A 22,815-nucleotide genomic window follows, 5' to 3' on the forward strand; every position below is an offset into this window, starting at 1 on the left:
CTGACTGGCAAAGGGAAGGGCCCTTTGGCTTCAGGAGGGATCAGACTGGCTGTCGCCACGGAGAGGGAAGACCAAACAGAGCTCTGCTCCTCAATGTGACAGAGGCCACGGAGACAGGACCAACCAGGGGAACCTGGTCTGAAGACCTTGCAGTTCAGCACTGAGAGGAACCTGTTACCCAGGCTCTGCAAGGCTGTGATGCCTTTCAAAGAGGATTTAGATTCTTATCTTAATAAGCAATTTTGTTAAACTCCAATTGGATATCAAGCATGTGATCTTGCCTCAAAAACCTATCTACTATCTGCCCTACATAAATCGATAATCCCTCCTTGTACACACGTGGGATTGTGAAACATCCCCCACAGAGGCATTCCTCACTTCCTCTCCCTCTTGCCTTGGGACAAGGGAAAGTTGTCTTCCCCAGCTGCATTTGGAAAAAACGAGAGCCACTGGGACCAGAAAGCATCCATTGTATCAGCTCTTGTCAGGGACTTTCTACTAAGATCAGTTTGGCAGCAGATGAAATCCATGTCACAAGGCTTTAAAAAAAAATTAAGCTGAATTAACTCAGGTCCACAGTATAATATTCACCAGAAATGTGCATAGGAAGCCAAGTCCCAAGACCATTTCTCATCATCATAACTCAGGCTGTGGACATAGAATTCTCAATAATGGGTAGAACAGGAAAATATTCAGGCAGCAATCCTGTTTGGGAAGGTCATGTAGAAAAACAGAAGTAGTTTGATGACTTGTCTTCCTCCCCTGGAGGTATTGAAGCAAAGGCTGTGGCTCCTTTTGCACGTATGGGTTGGACTATAGAACCTCTGCTCTTTCTTCCAATGTGACTGGCAGGTACCAGTGAGGAAGGAAGGCCATGAGGAGAGGTCTGTTGCCTTCACAGCATCACTGGCGTCAGAGGTGAGAGGGAGGCCAGCCGAGAGATGTTACTCCCTGTTGTCTCTGGGATAAAATAAAAACTCTTCTGTTCATCATTTAAAGCTGTTAGCGATATAGCTCCAGTATACCTTTCTAGGCTTATTATACATTACTACTTTCAGTACTGAACTTGGAGTCAAAAAGACCTGAGTTCAAATTCAGCCTCAGACACTTACTAGATGTGTGACCCTGGGCAAGTCACTTCTATTTGCCTCCATTCTTTCCTTGTAAAAATGGGATGATAATAGCACCTGCCTCTCATGAAATCATATTTATAAGATGCTCAATGGTGCCTGGCTGGTGCTAATAAAGAGGTGTTTCCCTCTCTCCTCCTTGTCCCCACTTCTGCCCTCCAACCACACTGGCCTGATTGCTGTCGCTTGTACAGAACAGTCCAGCTACCACCAGCAGGCCTTGGCCCTGACCATCCCCAAGCTAGAAGACACATAGTTCTCACCTTCACCCTTTGGTTGAGACTGGTTTCCAAAGGTCTGCTCAAGGGCAAGTGTCCACCAAAGCATTTCCTGATCCCTCAAGCTCATAGTGCCCCTCCCCAATGACTTGTGTGGTGTGTGGGCAGAGGGGAGAGTGTATGTGCATGTGTGCATAGGTTCATCCTATTGACTGGAAAGTCCTTGGAGACAGTGACTGCTTGCTTTCCATCTTTGTATCCCTAGCACCTAGCACCCAGACTGATACACAGCAAGGAGTCAGTCAGTGTTTGCTGAGGAAAACTGAAGCCAAGGAGAATGAGATCAAACCTTTAAGACTTAATTTGACAGTTCTCTCTGTTAGGGGAAATAACACCTTTTGATACCATGTAGTTAGTCACAGTATCACTGTGACCATGAGAACAAAACAACACTGCATGGGAGAACAAGATGATGAGCTTTGTTAAAAGGAGCATTGAAGTCTGAGTGCAGAGACCCACTCTGAAATGTCAGACAATGAGGGCATTTGTCTAATGAAATTCCTGACAGGGTTAGAGACTCAGATGCAGAACTAGCCTACTCTATGGAAACTAACACAAGAGGGAGGGTAAATGACTTTAGTAGCAGAGGGAAGTGCTAAACCCAGGTGCTCTGACTTCAACTCAGCACCATCAACTAGGCTAGGCTTGGATGTCTTCTATCCTTGCTGAAAAGGATAAGCCTCTTACAGGATATTAGAGCACAAACAAAGGAATGAGTGAATGAATAAACAAACAAATGAATGAATGAATACACCTAATCTCTCTCACCAAGTCAGGGAAGTTTTATATTGTAAGCAGTATAGCAAATTTCTTGTCATTAACTAAGAATCCAGAAGACAACTTCATCACGGTCATAAATTGAGAGAGGATGACATTCCACCTCCTGCATGCCCACCCCTAACTTCCACCTCTCCAAACCAAGGTGAAGCCAGCTAATGGGAAACATTCTTCTCACCTGAGCTGTGTCCTTTTTCCTATGGCTAGCAAAGTCCTGCATCCTCTTACACTCTCAGGAGTGATGATGCTGAATCCCCTTTCATCACCAACCCTGTTTCCTACACTCTTATCCTTACACCCACATCAACTCTCGCCCTGTTTTGGCCCATTCCAGATCTTGCCACCTCATCCACCTTGTGCACTATGAAATTCCCATTCCACAATTCATAAACCGCCTTTCATTTTAGACCTCTTCCTCTTGTGTTTATAATATTTTTCTGTTGCTCACAGAATCAGGAGGCATCTCCCAGACAGCACTGGATCCATGACCATGTTGATCTAGTACCAGATGCACCCTTGTTCAAAGTCTCTGACTCACTGACCCTGGGGAAGGAGTTGGAATACACCTTGTTCCCCAGGTTCTCTCCCTGCCATTATCACTGAGCAACCTCTCCCGATGAGGTCCCCTCTAACCAAAATCATCAGCCAATCTACAACTACCAACCCAAATCATCTCTTCTCACCTCAAGCTTTCCATCCAACCTCTCAGCTGAGGATCCTGCCATACTTTGCCTCTTCTTCCCTTCTTTCCATCACACATCTTTCAGATGGTATGCCCTGTTCTCTTCCCTTTTCCTCTGATGAAGAGATGGTCCTTCTCTTTCCCAATGCTTCTACTGTGCCTGGATCCCATCCCATCTCATACTCTTCACCAGATTGCCTCCACAGTCATTCTAACCTGCCTTTACTCTAATCTCCCTGTATCTACTGGTTCCTCCTCTCCTTGCCCAACACTCCCCATTCCTCACTTGACTCTACTATCCATCGTGTATCATCCCACATCTCTTCTCTTTCAGTCAAACTCCTTGAAAGAAAAAGAAAGACTCTGTGACTGTAGCGTCCACCTCTGACTTCTAACTAACCCTCATCACTCAAACAAAATTTTCATGTTCAATGATATCAGTAATCCCTTGACTTCCAAATTGTTTTGAATTTCTTAATCTTTCCTGACCTCCCTGCTGCTGAGGACCCTGCCCCTGTCCCTCTCCTTCTTTGTTTTTCATGCCACTCCTCTCTCTTGGCCTCCTACCTGACTACTCATCCTCAGTTTGCTTTGTAAAATCGTTATTTGCACACGCACTATTATCATACCCTCTGAGGATCCATGCACCCCCAATGCTCTCTTCTGAGCCCTCTTCTCCCCAGATCTCAATAGCTGCCATGGATTCAATTCTCAACTACATGTAGATAATTCCTAGATCTATACATTCAGTTTTCAGTTCTCCCCTGAGATCCAGTTACTCTTCTCCAGCTCCTAATCGAGATATTTGTAAAGTGCTTAGCATGCAGCAGGCACTTAATAAATGCCTGTTTCCTTCCCCAAATTTGACATTTTGAACAAAATATTCCACAGGCATCTCAAACTCAACATGCCCCAAACAGAAATCATTTTTGTCCACCAAAACCCATCCCACTTCTGAAATTCTTCTTTCTAAATTTATTTTATTTTTAATTTATGGAATAAGACAAGCATGTCCACAACAGTATAATTTAAAAAATGATTGCACATGAAACTACAAATCTATTATGTACAGCTTGCTATTCTTTTTAAATACATAAAAGTTACCATGTAAATTTCTTTTTTTCTTTTCCCATCCCACACTTTGGAAATTCTGAAAATAATTTTATGTATACATGCTGCCTCCCCTAAAATAAAAGCTCCCTGCAGACAGGAACTGCTTCAGTCTTGTCTCTGTATGCCGCATACCTTAGTACAGCTTCCCGGGACATAAGCATCTAATAAAATGCTTGGCTAATTATTATATTACCATCAAATGCTTCCCTTTTGTTCTTATACACTTACATATGCAGTTGTCTCCCCTACGAAATGCTCATGTTTTCTCTTGTCCTTCTATCCCCAGGGTTTAGCACAGGACAAGCACATAATAAATTCTCGTTGATTCACCGATTCCTTTATGGAAAAGGAATCCATCATCTTTTTCTTTTTTGGGGGGGAGGGCTCAAACTGAATTTAGATGGCACCATATAAAGCCCATAAAGCATCCTCGTCGCTCTAACCCTCTGTCTGATGCTTCGTATTTCAGTGCTATTTTCTGCTGGCTCCCATGCACAGGAAGTTTTCCCATTTCTCATCCTGGCAAAAAGCAGGATTTATCACTAAGCTTGTGAGTGGCAAATATTTCTCCAAATTCCACAACATGCTTAAGAAACTGGTACCAGGAAACAAAGCAGGAGTGACGTTGCCTTATAATACAGGTATAACATGGGTCCAAGGGTTCAGAATTGACCTCTGATGCCTGCACTTCAGAAAGGAAGGCATATTACTCAGTCCAGGACAAGCCAATGCTCAAGGAAGCCTCCAAGGAGGAAGAAATAATGCCCTTTTTTGACCCAGGAAAGACAGAAAAGCAAAGGAAGGATGGGGATGGAACGAAGCTTGCACTGCTGCCCTGAACGTCTCCTTGTCTGAAGGAACACGAGGCACTGGGGGACGCTCAATTCTGCTGCCAATTCGCCCTCTTTTTTCCTTTTCAGCCCTGCTCAGTTCAGGAAGGCATGAGTGTGCACGTGAAGACTGCTTCATCAAATGTTTGAGAGAAGGGTTCTTTATGACTGAGTGGGGGCATTTCTACATTAGGAGAGAGAAAGACCTAAACACTGCGAGAAAAGCAGATCTGATTTTATGTTCTGTTCCCCCTGAATGACTGAGGCTGCTGAAGAAGCAAGATCTGAACTTGGGGCTTTCTCTTTGAGGCCAGGAAGCTGGCAGGTCATTTCACACTGGGGAAAGAGCCTCATGAAACAAACACATTCTGGAATTGCTGATCCGCACTGTGATGGAAATTTCCATACTGGGAGTTCCCTCTGGGGATGAAAGTCATTCATCCAGCTCACATTAACACAGAAACACAGATTGTATGTAATGTATGGGAAACTTTATCCTAGCAAATGAAACTGGAACAGCAGATGACGGAAGGATCCATAAGATGAAAATAAGGGAGTTCATAGGTAGCATCGCTGGGAGAGATCTGGAGTCAGAAGAACTGGGTTTAAATCCTGCCTGCTAGCTTGTTCAAGCATGGGCAAGTTACAATCTTTGGGAGCCTTTATTTCCTCATATGTATAAAGAGGGGATTGGATTAGATGGTCCCTAAGGGACTTTCCAGTTCTAAATGTATGATCTTATGAAAAGGAGGGTTAACATTTGAACTCTTCACCTTCCTTGTCCATTGCAAAGACCAACAGAATGACAGGATTTCAGAATTGTAAAAGGTCTTGCCATCAGTGGAGGAAGACTGGAAGGAGAGATGAGTGTGGAGTCAGTGGACCCTGCCACTTCAGCCTGGCTGATGTAGGTCTTGGCTTCCTCATCCGTTAAAATGATGGAGATGGAGCTGATGGCCTTGAAGACTCCTCCCAGCTCTGAAATGATGAACCCACTAAAAAGCCATACTACACCCTCAAGAGCAAATGGTCATCCTGCCTTGGAACACCACGGGTCCTTCTCCTTCCTTCTGCATCTTGAAGCTTTCCAGGAGGTGGCTTTCCCTGACCCTGATCTGAAATTGGCTTCCATAGTGAAGAGGTGGTACTAGGGAACAAGATGTACCTTTTATTTCTTAAAACCTATCATTATTGGCTCTGTAGAGAGGATGAGGATGCTGGCTTGGAATCAGAGGGACGTGGATTCAAATCCTACCCTATCTCACCCTAAACCTGCTAACCTCAAGAAGTCTGGTTCCTCACCTACAAAATGGCTATGCACCTTTAGTATCTCCAGAAATGTCAATCATCGTTATTCCATCAAAGTTTACTTCTGCAGGGTCTACATGCAAAAAATAAAACCCGAAACAAACAAAAAAAACCCCAGACATGCCTTAGTCAAAGAGCATTTGGCCAAATGTGGATGCAAACTAGGCTCCAGATGGAATAATGATAACCACTTTACACAATTCAGAGAGTCAATTTAAAGGAAAAATTAATGCTTGCTTACAAAGAGGAAGACAAACATACTGGGCCAATTAGACTGATGGAAATGTCTTCCACGAAATGCTTTAAAAAATCATTTCTTTGTTTTTCAAATTTTACATCCATCATCTAGATGCTTTAGCAGATCTAAGCTGCCAATTTGCACAATGGCCGGCCCATGAAAAATGACCCAGGTTCTACACATAAGCGTTTACATTCTAGGTGGTGCAATGGATAGAGCACCAAGCCTAGGAAGTCCTGAGTTCAAATTTAGCCTCAGACACTTACGAGCTATGTGACCCTCATAAGACACTTCACCCTCTTTGCCTCAGTTGCTCATCAGTAAATGAGCTGGAGAAGGAAATGGCAAAGCACTCCAGTGTCTGCCAAGAAAACCCCAAACAGGGTCACGAAGAGTCAACACATGACTGAGACGACTGAACAACAAAAGGGAATTTATGAGTATAGGAAACATGAAGCAGTTCATAACTAAGGTGGGGGGGACCTAATCATCAAATTCTTCTGGGAGAGGGAGACTGGTTTAAGCATGTACCCAGTAGTCAAATTTCAACACTAAATCTCTTCAGACATCTTTTTCGGCTTTGTATACAAAGAAGAATTGTACCTATCAATAGGTTTGCCTTAGATTAAAAAAAATACTTTTTATTGATGCCTTTGGTCTTCGGCTCAGAGACATTTCAACACCGTCCCTCCTGCTGCCAACTGAACCCTTCCCTGTGACAAAGAAAGTGACAGAGCAAAAAGAGATGCCTGATGACCACATTGGACAACACGGACCTGGAAGGTCCTTGATACCTTGGATCTTACAGCAATCCAGCAAAACCAAAAAACCAAAAAACCCTAATATTTGCCAATTTTCTTTCCATGTGTCATTCATCCAAGCAGTTACTACATCTTTCTGAGAGACTTCAACCCTTCCCCAAATCCTCTGTTCCACTCATTAATGGATAAGAATGAGTGCTTTGAAGTCAGGGTGGTTGAAATGGGCACTGTCAACCCAATAAGTCACGGAGCCTCACCTATGCCAGGTAGAACGATTGTAGTGTCTCTTACCAGCTTTACAGTAACGCAAAGCAGCATTCTGGAAAGTACTGGCAACCTGGCCCTGACAGCAATACAAGATACATGCGTCTACATGTATATATAGGACAGCGGATAGGGACAGGACCCAGGCCCTTTGTCACTGCACATCAACCCCTTCTCTGCAATTTACAGACTTAGTTGTCCAGGGCAACGAGAGGTAGAAAGAGGGAGGGAGAGAGAGAGAAAGAGAGGAGGAAGAGAGAGAGCAGAAGGAGAAGAGGGAGGGGGAGACAGACAGACAGAGACAGACAGACAGACAGACAGACAAAGAGAGAGAGGATTCTTCACTTTCTTTGTGTCAGGCACCCCTTTGGCAGCCTGGACTTTGCCTCAGAATTATGTTTTTAAATGCATCAAAAAAAGACAAAGGATTGTGGAGGAAAACTATTATATTGAAATATATTATCCATTTTTTTTTTTAAAGTTCAGGGACCTCCACGTTAAAAAGTTCTGATTTAGAAGCAGAGAAAGTGAGATTCAGACACCCATAATAACCACAAGAAATAATGCTATGGATGGGCAACACAGCCTAGAGAGTTCACCAGCACAATGAGCCCCAGCAACAAGGTGGGCCAGCTGCCCCTCTGTACCCGGGGAGTCTTGGAGAAGCTAAGAAAGGGACCGCATGTGGTGGGGTGGGGAAGGAGGAGGAGGAGGAGAATGATGGCGTTGGTGTTGCCCACTCTGGCTCCGACTGGCAGGCTGGGTCCCCAGGAGGCTGTTGGTCCTGCTCCCAGGAAGGGTTCGAGAGATAATGCCTCCTGTCAGTCCCCACCAATAGCCATCCAAGAGTCTAAATTAGCTTTTACCAAAGGTATCTGCTCACAAAACACAGTAAAGGCAGTTAATAGAAAGCGTTCTCCTAAAAACCTGCTTCTCTCCTTCCCACAAGTACCCACAGCATCCAAGGCAGGAGTAAGCTGAAAGTCAGACCATACTAATACGAGGCAGTTTTCTCATGCCCCCGGTTTTATTCAGCCTCATGTGTATTGGACCAAAGATAATGGATGGTGGGAATGACCCAGTGCTGCAGTTCCTCTGAGCAAGATCCCTCTCAGCTCATGTGTATAAAAATGCTCTAAAATTTGCAAAACACTTCAAAAACATGATCTCATCTGATCCTCATAACAATCCATGTGAGGTAGGTGGTATCATCATTCCCATTCTACAGATGAGAAAACTGAGGTGAAGAAAGTTTAAGTGATTGGCCCAAGATCACACTCCTAGTCACTGACTGAGGCTGGATACTACTCAATTCTGCTTCTAGACAGCTGACTTCCCCAGGGTCACACAGCTAATAAATGTTTGCAGCAGGATTTGAACTCAGGTGTTCCTAATTCCAGGCCCTGCGCTCCATCTACTGAGCTGCCTGGATCTACTCAGGCCTAGACATACTCAATGGAAAAGGTGAAAAGGTGTTTAAGATGCTGATGTTAGGAGAGGAGCCTGGAGAGGGCCAAGCACACACTGAAAACGTCCATGCTAAAGGTGACACATTCTTGCAAGGCTTCATGATATCTCATAATAGCACCATACTTGGCCTTGAAGTCAGGAGGACCTGGGTTTCAGGTGTGTTACATACTCTCTGTGTGACCTTGGGCAAGTCTCTTACCTACTTAGTGACCTAGATAACTTTATAAGACTGAGCTTTTTAACCTGGGGTCCATGACCATTAAAAAAAATGTTTCAAAAACTCTTTCAGATTGGTTTCTTTTGTAATCTTATATATCTTATACATTTAAAAACATAATTTGAGAAGGGTCTACAAGTTTGAACATACTACCCAAAGGATCCAGGAAACAAAAAAGTTTAGGAATCTCTGTTGTTAGACTTTCAGTTGCCAAGAAGGTATCTACCTGCACTGATAAAGGGACTTTCCTCACCTGGGAGTTGCCCCTACCAATGAAACCATAGGGTCAGGCCTATTCCTATCTTATAACCAGTCCAAAACAGAACAGGAGAGCCAGGAAAACAGGTTAATGCAGGGGTTGGCAGACTATAGCCTGGGAACCTGTTTTTGTATGGCCTGTGAGGCAACCCTGTGAGGCCACAGCTTGTTGACCTCTGGTGAATCGATCCAAATGAGGAGCCCACATGGGATGCAATTCACTCACGTGCAGGAAAGAATTATGTGCCAGAAATGGTGCATGGGAGGTGGCCAGTCTGAGTGACAAAACAGTCCAACCAAGCCTTCTACTTAAAAAACACATGGTAAAGAGCTGTGAATCTAGGAGGCCTCAGACTGTTCACACACACTGGCATGTGTCCTGTTAAGTGTTAACTGTTCCTTGCCCTTTACTTTCACCCCTAAAATTGGCTAAGAAAGCCTCCTTCTGTCTGCCCAGGAATAAATAACCTTGGAAATAGTGTCCATCTGGCCTCAGCAGGCCCCACTGCAACTGGTATCCCAGATAAGAGACTCCATGTTCCACTTGTTAGCCAGCCTTGAGCCAATCACTCACATGATCTCATCCTCCTCAAACAGTCTCCACAGCCAAGCATCCCCAAGTGTTGGTCTAGGAGTGAAGGCAGCAGAATGCACATCAATGCACAACAGAGGTGGCATTTTCCCTGTACCAAAAGGGAAAGCTAGGACGCCATCTTTGAATGGCCTGGCAGCCACCACACCACCCTACTTTGGATGCAGATTGTGAGGCCTGTAGCATCCCACTCCTGTCTTCAGCCAGCTTTAATAAGCCCTCATTGGATGCATAAGTCTTGTGAGTAGCGTTCCTGATCCCTCCCTAACACAAGACCCAGGGCTACCACAATACACCTCAATCATTTGTCACAAAACGAAGGAATCAAAATGGATGGGAGAAATTGATCAAATGTGTCCCCTTGAAATTCCCAGAATTCAAGAAGTCCTTATTCCAAATCCTATAAAGAATGCCCCTAACTCAGTGGATCCAAGGGAGAACCTGTATATGAGTCACACAGAATCAGAGGGTATAGCTAACTTCCAATCAGATCTAATGAGATACAGAGATGTCAATGGAACCATGGAGTCAAAGGGAAGGACCAGTTTTGTAACTGTCCTTGGGAATATTACCAGATGCTCTTTCAAAAGATGTCATTCTCCAAAGAGATTTTCTTCTTTCTGTTTGATGGTTTAAAAACCTTTCTGTAACTACATATAATTATAATTCCACCAGCAATGGGAAAAGTAGTTCCATCAACAGTGTGACTGAATATTTTTTTTCCTTTAAGTTGTTCTGGGGCTATAATCACAAAAACGAAATAGCTCCTGGCCTTCAAGGAGTTTACAGCCTGAACGGAGGAAGAAGAAAAACCTATACACAGATAAAAGGTATAAAAAATAATCACAAAGAAGTTGGAGTGGGCAGGAACTGCAGCTGAGGGGCATCAGTCACGGCCTCTTAAAGGAGGTACAAGTTGGGCTGCACCTTGAAGGAAGCTAGGGATTCCCAGAGATAGTGAGCGGGGACAGTATTCTAGGCATGAGGCACAGACTTTGCAGACATGGAGATGGGAAATGGAATTTGTGTGTGCCTATTTACATACATATCGCTTCCCCCATTAAAATGTAAGCTCTTTGAGGGAAGATTGTTCTGTCCTGAACTTGTCTCCTAAGCCTTGGCCCACTGGCTGGCATACTCAGGCTTGTTGAATGACTGACCAAAGTATTCTCGCCAACTTAATGAGTTCAGTAAGGCACTACTCAAAAACGTTTCAACTCACATTTGTTTATTTATTAGAGAACTTGCATAATTTTTCAGGTGATATTTGCAAAATGTTTCCTCCTTTGAAAAATGCCCTTTCATATTGACTTTTGTCACTTGCACAGAGATTGAAAAAGCCAGGTTTTTATATTTACCACAAACATTTTTGGCTAACCACTCTGTTTCCTTCTTTTTCATTTCGGATACACTCCTTTTCCTTGGGCAAAATCCCTTTTGTGGTCATTTACTTTTCTGAATGATGGGATTTGCTGCCTGCTCCAGTCCACAAAGCAGTGATTACAAAAGAGGCACCTGGCAAAACAAGGCAGCAGTCTCTTCTTTCGGAGCCTTCCGCCCAGAGTCCAAACCCCTCCCTCCTTCCCTCCCCTCTCTCCTTTCCTCAAAAGCAGCTCCTCTCAGCCACAGGAATGCCAAGCCCTTCTCTCAGGTGGCTCACCTTTCACATGCCAGGAAGCGCCTTCACCAGGGCTCTGCAGGCACATGTCCCTAATGTGGTGGCTGGAGCCCATGGTCAGAGGGGAGGCCTTCTGACAAGCCGAGCACCTCCTTAGAAAAGGGTTTTCTCTTTATCCCCTTCGTCACAAGAAGCATGCCCTTGGTCCCATGTCTCCCTGTGTCATCCAGCAGACTGACTCCTCAGTCACACCCTCCTCTCTTTCGAAACTCCAACCTGTCCCTAGCTCTCAGTGCCTCCCTAGGCTTTCAAACAGTCTGGATTCCCCTCACTCGTGTCTGAGGAAGCTCCCATTGGCAGATGAGACAGGAATGGATCCACAAGGGTATGGCACTCGGCAGTCTGGTCCAGGAGCAGAGGAGGAGGGTGGTGTCAGTGGGTGGCCAAATGGACCTTGTCTTCCACCCTCCCACATCACACTCCATCCTCAGATGCCCAGAATGCCCTCCCTCCTTTCCTCCACCTCACAAGCCTCACAGTCACCTTCTTTCTTTCCAACTTGGTTCAAACACCAGCTTCTAGGGAAAACGTTTGCTGCCTCCCTGACTGTCAGTGTCCTCCCTCCCAAAGTAGCTTGGTTTTAACAGATGTAGTTATGTATATATGGGCAGCTAGGTGCTGCAGTGGTTAGAGGGCTCAGGAAGATCTGAATTCCAATCTGACCTCAGATATTTACTTGCTGTGTGACCCTGGGTGAGTCACTACACCCTGTTTGCCTCAGTTTCCTCATCTGTCAAATGGGCTAGAGAAGAAAGTGGCAGACCACTCCAGTATCTCTGCCAAGAAAACTCCAAATTGGGGTCACAAGAATCATGACTGAACAACACCACAAAAAGCTTTCAATAATCTGCAACATTCTGGAGCAGGGATGGGGAGGGGGTAGGGAATGTCTGCCACTCTTGGCATCTTATCAAGCCAGCTTTGAAGTCAGTGAAGCTTTAACTCGAAGGGCACTGATCTGAAGAAACAAGCACTGGATTCAGATCCAACAATCAATTCATGAGCATTTATTAAGGGCTTACTAATTCCAGCCACAGATACCAGCCGTATGATCTTGGGCAAGTCACTTAACTCCAATCAGCCTCAGTTTCCTCAAGTGAAATATGGGCACCTACCTCCAAAATAAGACAATACCTGTAAAGTGTTTTGCCAGCCTTGAAACTCCACATAAATGTCTATTACTGCCGTTAATATTATCACTACTACGCTCTGGAGACGCAGAGAAAGGCAGAAGCAACCCTCGTCCTCAAGGCAGCTGGTAATGTGGTGGATATAACACTGGATCTGGAGTTTAAAAGACCTGAGTTCAAATCCAGCCTGAGACACTTGTCAGTTGTGTGACCAAGCCATTCAACCTTCATTTGCCTTAGTTTTCTCAGTCATAAAATGGGGGCGATGATGGCGCTTGGTTCACAGTTACAAAGACCCAACGAGCTAATACTTATAGTTGTATACGATTTACAGTATTTGTAATGAGATGATATTAATACCTGCGTACAATTTACAATATTTGTAATGAGATAATATTAATAACTGCGAATAATTTACAGTATTTATAATGAAGCTCTCAGCAGTGCCCGGCAGACAGCAAAGGCTACATAAATGCTTTTCCTCCCCTTCCCTTCACTCTCCTTGGCCTCCGTTTCCTCAGCTGTAAGGTGAGCAGTTCGGGCCTCGTGGTCTATAACGATAACAACCTCTAATATCTGTATTGTACTTAAAACAACCCTGGGAGATGAGTGCTGTTATTTCCATTTTACAGATGAAGAAACTGAGGCAGAGAGTGGTACAGTGATGTGACCAGGGTCACAGAGCTGGTAAGTGTCTGGGGTTGGATTTGAACTCAGGTCCAGTACTCTGCACACTGTGCCACTTAGCTACCTCAACCTACAGGTATCTCTCTCAGCTCTAGATCTGGGATCCCATAACCCAGCAAAAATCCCTCCCACACCAATTCTTCTTTGTAGTGTGGAAGAGCTTCTGGCCTCCCCAAGGTCATGCCAGGGATAGAGTGGACATGAAAGGGCTGGACTTGGGGTCAGGACACAGATCTAGCATTGAATCCCTCCCTCAGACCCTTATGAACTGTGTGACCCTGGGCAAATCCACCTCTCAGAAGGAGAAGTGACTTGTTTTCAGCTTTTATAGCCAATACACAGTACAGCCAGGGTCCTAGGGTGCCATGATAGCTCCAACAGGGCTGGCACAGGTCTAGTTCTCCTGAATATATCCCCCAACGCTTAAGAGTTAAAAAACTCCCATGGGATCAGACGCTTCATATGGGGGACCACTGGAAGCAAGAGGGCAACCAGGCTACCCAAGGAAAGGCAAACCTGCCCAGGTGGCAAACGGGACAAAGCACCAAGAGGCATCTCATCCAGCCCCTCAGAGTCCCTGGTCTGGTCCCAGTGGGGACCCCTGCACTCCCAGCTGGGGTCAGACAGAGAGACCTAGTCTCAAAAGGAAATAAAAACAAAGCCAAACACACATGAATACAGAAGGGATTGTCTTTTTGGCCACAGAACAAAACTGGTGAGATAATTAAAGCCTGAGACTTCACAGAGAGTTAATCCTTAATTTGAACAGATGTGTTATTGATGCTAAACATTTTCTGTTGAATTGGGGAGGGAAGGGAAGGGGGTCCTGGAATAGTGATTTCATTAGGGTAGAAAAGTCCCTCCACCAATGTAATCCTGAAGATGCTTTGGTACCCCAAAGGTTTCAGTGAGTTGAGGGCTGGGCGGATGGGGAGGAGAAGCTTCTTCCCAGGGGTCATCCTGCTAAAAGGTCATCTTGTTAAAAGCAGGACTGAAACCTGGGTTTCAGGAGTATGACCCGGAGGCTTTAAGGACAGCCCTCTGTCCTGGTTCTCCTCCCGCCTGTCAGACCTTGCCTTCTCAGTCTCCAGTCATGCTCACAAACTGTGGGTGCCCCTTCCCAATCCCTTCCTCTCACCAAGCCCAGCACTGCTGAAAAGGTTTAGGAGAGATGGGAGTTTCTGATCCTGTTCCTTCTAGGGAGATGGAGGACCACCAACTCTTACCATCTGCCCTGCCCAAGTTGAAGAGGCTGAGGCAGCCCTGCTGTCCAACTGTGTCTGACTCTTCATGACCCCATTTGAGGTTTTTTCTTGGCAAAGATACTGGAGTGGTTAGCCATTTCCTTCTCCAGCTCATTTGACAGATAGAGAAACAGAGGCAAATAGAGTGAAGTGAATTGCCCCAGGTCATACAGATAGTAAGTGTCTGAGGCCAGAGTTGAACTCAGGTCTTCCTGACTCCAGGTCTGGTATGCCGCCGAGCTGTCAAATTCTAGAAACCACAGAGGGTAGGATGGCAGAGGACCAGGACAGAGAGTGCTGGGCTTGGATCTGAAACCTTGCCTCTGACACTGTCTAGATATGAGGTGAGCCTAGGCAAGTCACTTAACCTCTGACTGCCTCATATGTTTCCTTACATGTAAAAGGGTGATAATATAGCACCTAGCACATAAGATATGTAAAGAAAGTGCTTTTTGAACCTTAAAGTGCTATAGAAATGCTAGATTTTATTATTAATACTAATAATACGAAAGGCAGAAATATCAAATATACATATATGTATATATATATACATAAAGCCTTCATCAAATATATAGAGAAAAGGCTTAAAAGCTCAGCACTTTAGCAGATAAACTAATAGAGAAAATCCTCAAAACAGGAAGAAAAATGGCTAAAACGTTAGGAGCCTCAAAGAAATGTGAAAGTGATCCAAGACTTGGGAGCACCCCCATCTCTGCTCCCAGACCCCCCCCCCCCCATGGGACTGTCCTTGACTCATTAAGTTACAGTGAATTCATAAGGAATTTTTTAAAAACAAAAATGTGATTTTTAAACATGAGGTTTTTTTATTATTGTCTTTTGTTTCCTTACGCCCTGATGAAGAGGAATCCAGTTAACTTAGACCTTATACACCATTCCTCTTCCACACTAAGGAGAAACTGACACATAACTTCAATATAGACAATCATTCCTCCAGTCATAAATAAAACTTCTACTTAATTTATAGGAAAATGGATTTTTTTTTCTGCTGAAGCTAAGATGAACATGGGGCTATGTTTGTATGAGTCTGAAGTCAAGTTCGCACTTGAAATATGTGTGTTCTTGTCTGACTCCAGCGGGCAGGTTGAATTTCAACAAGCAACAGCATGCTGGCGGTGTAGCCGCTCATTCCTGCCAGGAGGATAGAATTTTAGGAAAGGCTTCTCAGTGAAGGCAGGCCTTCCCTTAGCCTGCTTAACATGGGGTGGACAAGATGAACACCAGGGCCCGTGGGACCTCATCTTCTTCTCCCCCATCCTCGATGCCTTCATGTAGGCACTATTAGGACTCATTCGGTGTTCATTCTGGTCTCTTTAGGCAAGAATAAATAAGCCAGGTCTGCTAAGAGCTGGCTGATGGGCAGAGCGATGCTTCCTTGTCCATTAGCCCATCTCCCTCCTAGGAGAAGGTTCTCCTTGCTCACCTCCATCCCTTCTTTGAAGGCTCAGTTCAAGGGTCACACTGTAGGTGAGGTCTTTCCTGATTCCCTCTGTTGTCAATTCTCCCCAAACTCCATTACTATGGATTTATTTTGTATTTATAGCTCTTCATCTCGGCACCCCTCAATGCTACTGTTCACTCACTGACCTGACCAACAGGTGATCCTCCTAGCCAAGACCAACCCCCTTCCACATGTGCACTTGGTCTCTCATCCCCTCTCATTTTTTTCTCAAATTTTCAGCCTCTCCCAATGTACTGGTTCCCATCACCTTTGCATATGTCCAGTTCTCTAATACCCTTCAAAACACTTTCTCTAGACTTTAGGATTCCCTGAAGCTATGACCTCAGATCTTTCCTCTGCCTCTGCCCTTCTGATCCCTTAGTGCCTCTGCAATCTCATCACTCAGCTGACTGCTCTCTCCAGAGTCACCAGTGACCTCTTCACGGCCAGCTCTCATATGGAGTCTGTTCTGGTCAGGCTCAGCCTCCCTGATCCATCAGACTCTGCTCCGGTGCAGTCAGTCTTCTAGGTTTCTTGCCTGGGGTTTGTTTCCTACCTGCTCAGTCTCCTGATAAGCTTCTCGATTTTCTAACCAGTGCCAAATAATTTTGATGATTACTGCTTCATTTACATATTCACTTATTTATTTACTCTTTGTTTATCCATTCATTCATTCCTACATTCACTTATCTATTTAGAATCTGAGATATGGACAGTGCTAGGACTATTTCCTTCCTTTCCCCCCATTCATTCCTTGGAGAAACTTGGATATTTTGCTCTTCCAAATGAACTTTGGCATTATTCTACCTGATTCTTTAAGCCTTTCCAGTTTGACTGCCCTGGCACTGAATCTGTAAATTCATTCTGTAGTATTGATACTTTTGTTATAGTGGCAAGGCCCGACGATGAGCAATGAATACACTTCCAATTATTTAAGTCTGTATTTCTGTGAAAAGTAGTGTGTAATTATATTCATAAGGTTCTTAGGTATGCGTATTGGTGCTAGATTCATATATTTTACACACTGTAGTTATTTTGAATGGAATTTTTTAACCTCTTTCTGCTAAGTTTTGTTAACTGCTATAGAGCAAAGCTGAGGATGGGCAGGCGGAGAGAGGAAGTGTTTTATATTCTGATATTTTACTGGGGTAATTTTTAGGGGTTCAAGATACTCAAACCACCACATCTGTTTTTTTTTTAAAAAAGGAATAACTGTTTTTTCTTTGACTATGCTTATTCCTTCAATTTCTTTTGTTATAGTGAGATTTCAAAAATAACAGCAAATAATGGTGGTAATAATGAACGTCTTTGCTCTATCCTCAATCTCACTAAAAAAAAGATTAAGCCTTCCTCCTTTTCAGAAAATATGAGATCTTTGTTTTAGATAATCTTCTTTGTTTAGATAATATTTACCATATTAAGGAAAGGTTCAATTATTCCATTTAAAAAAAAAAACATAAACGAGTGTTACATCTTGTCACAAACCGTTTCTACACCTTTTGATCTAATTCTGGCATTTCTATTATTTCTGTTCCTAATGTGGCCATTAATGTTGGTAGTCTTCCCAATACTAAAATCCAGCATGGTCACAGCTAGTGTTTTGGTATAGTCTCTTTACTCATTTTCTTTGCACCAATATACTTTGGGTATTGTTTGTTGCTGAGTTGCTTTTCAGTCATGTCTGACTCTCTGTGACCCCATTTAGGCTTTTCTTAGCAAAGATACTGGAGTGGTTTGCCATTTCCTCCTCCAGCTCATTTTACAGATGAGGGAACTGAGGCAGAGAGGGGTAAGCAGTCTGACCAGAATCACGCAGCCAGTTAGTGTTGGAGGTTGGATTTGAACTTGGGAAAGCGGGCCTCTATCAGCTGTGCTATGTAGCTACCCTAAATCTATAGTTTTCTTTCTTTGCTTTCTCTCTTCCTGGTTTAGGTATCAGTATATTTGTCTCAGAGAAGGATTTTAATAGGAGTGGGTGGATTCCTTCTTTAGCTATTTTTGTAAATTAGTTGTTCTTTGAATTGAGGGGATTGAGGTGATGTGCCTGGAAGATGGAACTTTTGTTTCCTCAGTCATTTCATCTTTCACCTGCTACAGAATGACTGATGGAATTAGCTTGCAAATTCTTCTGGTCCCAGAAGTTTTCTTGACTTCTTTCTTTTTCTTTTGTTTGGGGGGAGGAAAGAAGAGAGGGGGACTTCTGGCTGGTCTAATTTTTTTTCTAAGGTTGAGTTATCTAAATTCTGTTTTTGTGTTGTGTTTACAGATATTTTACACCTTTGTAAATATCTGTCCATTTCATTTGCTATCACTTTTACTGGCATATAATCAATCACACAACACAATCTCTAGTAATTTCCTTAATTTTCCCTGAATTCCTGTCTTGGGAATTCTTTCTGTGAATATGTAAAACTTCTCTCTCCACTGAGAGGTCTTTGCAACACTAATGCGCTCACTAAACGTGTGTACTGGCCCTGTAAGAAGCTCTTAACCTGTGGCATCCGTACTAAAAGTTACAGAAGACACACTGCCAGCCAGCTCACTTAGTCCTTCTGAACATCCAAGATGAACCAGAGAAACAGCACTGAGACCTCAGATAGAACGCTAGCTTTGAAGTCAAGAAGATCTGGGTTTAAATCCCTGCCCCACATTAATTTGGTCCTAGGAAGGACCTGCAAATACTGCTGGCCTCAGGCAACTCTCAAGTATCTACCACAGTAAGTCAGGGATGAGTTACAATTTGCACTGGAGGACAGAATCACTACCACGAAAGCTTAACACATAACAGAAATCTCATTCTTCACCCATCAGGTAAGGCTAATGACAACCTTTGTAATCCCACGTATTTTATGAATTTAAGGACAATTCTGAGGAGGCCAGAGGCTTTCACAGACTGTCAAAGAGTTTCTTTTCTTGGAGATAACTGGGAATCAATGGAGCTACTTGAGGAGAAGAGGGTCATGGTCAAATCTATGCTAAAAAATCGTGTGCAGTAGAACAGCTTCTCACAGGGAGCTTCCCCAGTGGCCTGGAGCACTGAATGACTCCATAAAGGCAATATGGTGTAGTGCTGCATTGGGATCACAGGGCATGGGTTCAAATCTCAGCCCTGTGTGACCTAAGGTCAGTCACTTCATCTTCTGTGATCCTCAGTTTCCTCATCTGTAAATGAGACTAGCTAGCCTTCGAGATCCCTTCTTGCTAGCTCAAAATATAATCTAATCCACTTGTGTAGTGTGAGTTAAGACTAAAATCAAATTTTCATGAACTGTTAAGAAAAAATTGGATGGGCCTCCAGCTGTTTATCCCTGCAGCCAAGCCCCAAAATACTAGCCAGACTTATTCTACTTGACAGTGCTGATCTACTAATAATATCACTGCCTAAACCAACACATCCTGATAATTATGAAAAACTCATATCACACTGCTTATTTATCTGTCTAATCAGCCATCTACCATCTCTACCATCTATCTATTCACCTATCTACCTATCCACCCATCTGTCTATTATTATTCATCTATCATGTCTATCATTTACCTATTTATTTACCCATCCATTATTTATCATCTACCTATCCATCCATCCATCTCTATCATCACTCACTAACATCTACCTATCTATCCATCTATCTATTATTGTCATCTCTATTATCTATCATCCATCCATCATCTTTCTCTATCCAGTCATTTATCTACTGTCTATCTATTGTCTCTCTATGCATCCCTCTATTATCTATATCTATCCATACAGCCATTTATTAATCTATAATCACTATCACCTACCTATTCACCCATCTCTCTATCTGTCATCTCTCACTATCATCTATCCATCCAGGATCTATTATTATCTATTCATCTATCATCTCTATTATCTATTATCTCTATCATCTACCTATTCAAGTATCTATCCATCTATTATCTATCATCTACCTATCCATCCATCCATCCATCTATCCATCTATCTATCTCCTCTCTCTCTCTGTCTCTCTCTCTGTCTCTCTCTGTCTCTCTTTCTCTCTCCATCTCATAGATGTGTAGTGGCACCCCAGAGAAGCTATGACTCCCTCAGGTCCCACAGATCCTACGTGCTGGAGCAAGGATTTAAATTCAGAAGTCTTCCTGACTCCAAATCAGGCACTCTTATCTATTATACCCCTGCTGCCTCTGTCTCTCTCCCTTCCCCCTCCCTTATTCATGTACGCTGCTTTATCCCCCAGAAGAGAAAGAATAATTACTACCTTTTTTTTTTTTTGAAACAGGAAACAGGAACCAAGATAAGCTACCTGCTTAAGGGCAAAGAGAGTCACAGCAGGAGTGAGGCCGGGAACTTACTGATGAGTTTGTCATAACATTCCTTAGCTGGGAAAAGGGAATAAACAGGCCTCGGGGCACGTGGGAGCAAAGAGACAGAAATATTCGCTGCTCTTTTTTTTTTTAAACTGGGGTCCAATCACCAAGATACAGAGATGAGGGATGCCATCCCAAGCTTTTCTCCTCCTCTTTTAGTTCCCTTTGTTGGAACTTTTCATTTCAGAAAACAAATAAACGTAATAAAAAACTATGCCCTGACCTAAATATTGGGGAAGGGGGGAGGTCAATGGCATTTTCCTGAGGATTTGTATATACATTTAGATACATACTTACAGTCTCCCGCATTAGAATGGTAACTTCTTCTCAAGAAGGGACTGTTTTCGTCTTCTGCCTTTACATTTCCAGTGCCCAAGATGGCACCTGTAATGTAACAGGTGCACACTCATTGCTTGGTGATTTCTTTTATCTGGCACATAGTAGGTACTCAATAATCACTCGCTCATGAGTGAGCTCTGTATTTGTATTACCTGGTAGTTGGATACCAAATGCTTGTGGATTGATTGACTGATGTGAGAGGTAAGTCTAAGAAAACCAACCTCAGGTCTAGTAATTTACTTTTTACGAATGTTAAAAACTTTCAACATCAGTAAAACCTGAAACTTTATCAAGGCATGCTTTTCTATGTAAAACTTGGTAGTTCCAACTCAGAGAGATCTGCAACCCCTCTCAAACCGACCTCCTTTGACAGGGTGCTTTCATACCAGCCAAATGTACAGAGATTCAATAATGGAAAGGGAAAGGAAAAAAACTACCATATTTCCAGACAAGGGAGTCTATAGGACATACAGTCTTTGGAATACTGACATCCTTATTGCTTACTCCTATTTATAGTAAGCAATGTACCAAATTTATTATTTTTTCCCTGTTTAAAAATAAAAAATCCCTGAGATCACTTCAGATGCACAAAGAAAGAGGCAAGAAGAGGAGGGGAAAGTAGCTTGCCCCTCACTGCCTGTGCGGCCCTGGGAAGTCATTCTCCTCTCCAGCCTCAGTTTTCTCATCCATAAAATAAAAGGCTAGGACTAAATGATCTCTGAAGTCCCTTTCAGCTCTGAATACTGTGATCCCACAAAAGACTCACAAGACATCCCTCTGTCTAGGATGCCCTGACCTCTTCCCTTCTCCTCCATGCATCCAACATTTGTTTTTCCTGTGATTCCTGAGACTACTCTTCCCTCTGGCTCTGTCTTTCTCCACTGACTCTCCCTGGGCCTTCCTCCATCCATCTACCTACCCATCTGCCCATCTGCCCATCTAGCCATCCATCCATCCATCCATCCATCCATCCATCCATCCATCCATCCATCCATCCATCCATCCGTCTGTCCATCCACCCACCCACTCATCCATCTATCCATCCACCCACCCACCTACCCATCCATCCATCCATCCATCCACCCACCCACCTACCCATCCATCCATCCATCCATCCATCCATCCACCCACCCACCTATCCATCCATCCATCCATCCATCCATCCATCCATCCATCCATCCATCTGTCTACCTACATATCCATTCTTCCATCCATCCATCTGTCTCTCCATCCACCCACCTACCCATCCATCTATCCATCCACCCACCCACCTACCCATCCATCCATCCATCCACCCACCCACCTACCCATCCATCCATCCATCCATCTACCTACATATTCATTCTTCTATCCATCCATCCATCCATCCGTCCATCCATCTATCCATCCATCCATCCATCCATCCATCCATCCATCCATCCATCCATCCATTTATCCATTCATCCCATCACTTTCTCTCTCCATTCTCCTTTACCACCTTTTAGCTAATGAGAATAATGAAATAAAAGGCATTTTAAAGAGATGCATATACTGGAGAAAGTAGCATACTCCCAAACTTTAAAACAGAAAGCAGGCAAGCCAAATCTTTTCTCCATGAAAAAATAAAACAAAACTCAATTTAAGTTGCTTTCTGCAAGCAGTTCTGTGTTATTACGATTATTTTATCCCTTTACTTTCGCTAAAAGAAAATTGCCAAATCTCATCCTCACAAGCCAAAAGGGCTGCTTAACCAAAAAGGGGAATCTCCTGCCTCAAGATTTTTTTTTTTTAGAAAAAGATTCTCCCTATAATCCAAATCATCACCTCCCTTTTAACTAATGTAAACCTGACTTTCCCTTTTCTTCTGAGTTAGCCATGGAGAACTAAGAAAACCTTTCACAGAACAGAGCAGGAATGCAGCACAATTTGGGGCCTGAGTCAGGGGGAGACACAACACCACATCTATTTTCTTTGGGCTATTTTCCTTTTCAAGTGCTGACCCATACAGGATGGATTCCTTGGGAAAACAAGGTT

At 43.6% G+C, this 22,815-nt stretch overlaps 1 protein-coding gene across 8 annotated transcripts in view; it reads right to left on the bottom strand.

Annotated features, from left to right (window-relative positions):
* Positions 1 to 22,815, bottom strand: part of AFG2A (AFG2 AAA ATPase homolog A) — a 222,232-nt gene that overhangs the window by 91,271 nt on the left and 108,146 nt on the right. Inside the window, exon 15 of one of the 8 annotated variants that reach the window (XR_011970729.1) lies at positions 20,757 to 20,847. The exons of 6 other annotated variants lie outside the window; for them this stretch is intronic. The gene's annotated coding sequence lies outside the window, so the exon portion shown is untranslated. Of the gene's footprint in view, positions 1 to 20,756; positions 20,848 to 22,815 lie in introns of those variants that run through there. One more of the 8 variants, XM_072625108.1, reaches the window with a different exon arrangement.

The sequence above is a fragment of the Notamacropus eugenii genome, chromosome 7, assembly GCF_028372415.1.
Source record: "Notamacropus eugenii isolate mMacEug1 chromosome 7, mMacEug1.pri_v2, whole genome shotgun sequence".
NCBI classification, from domain to species: domain Eukaryota; kingdom Metazoa; phylum Chordata; class Mammalia; order Diprotodontia; family Macropodidae; genus Notamacropus; species Notamacropus eugenii.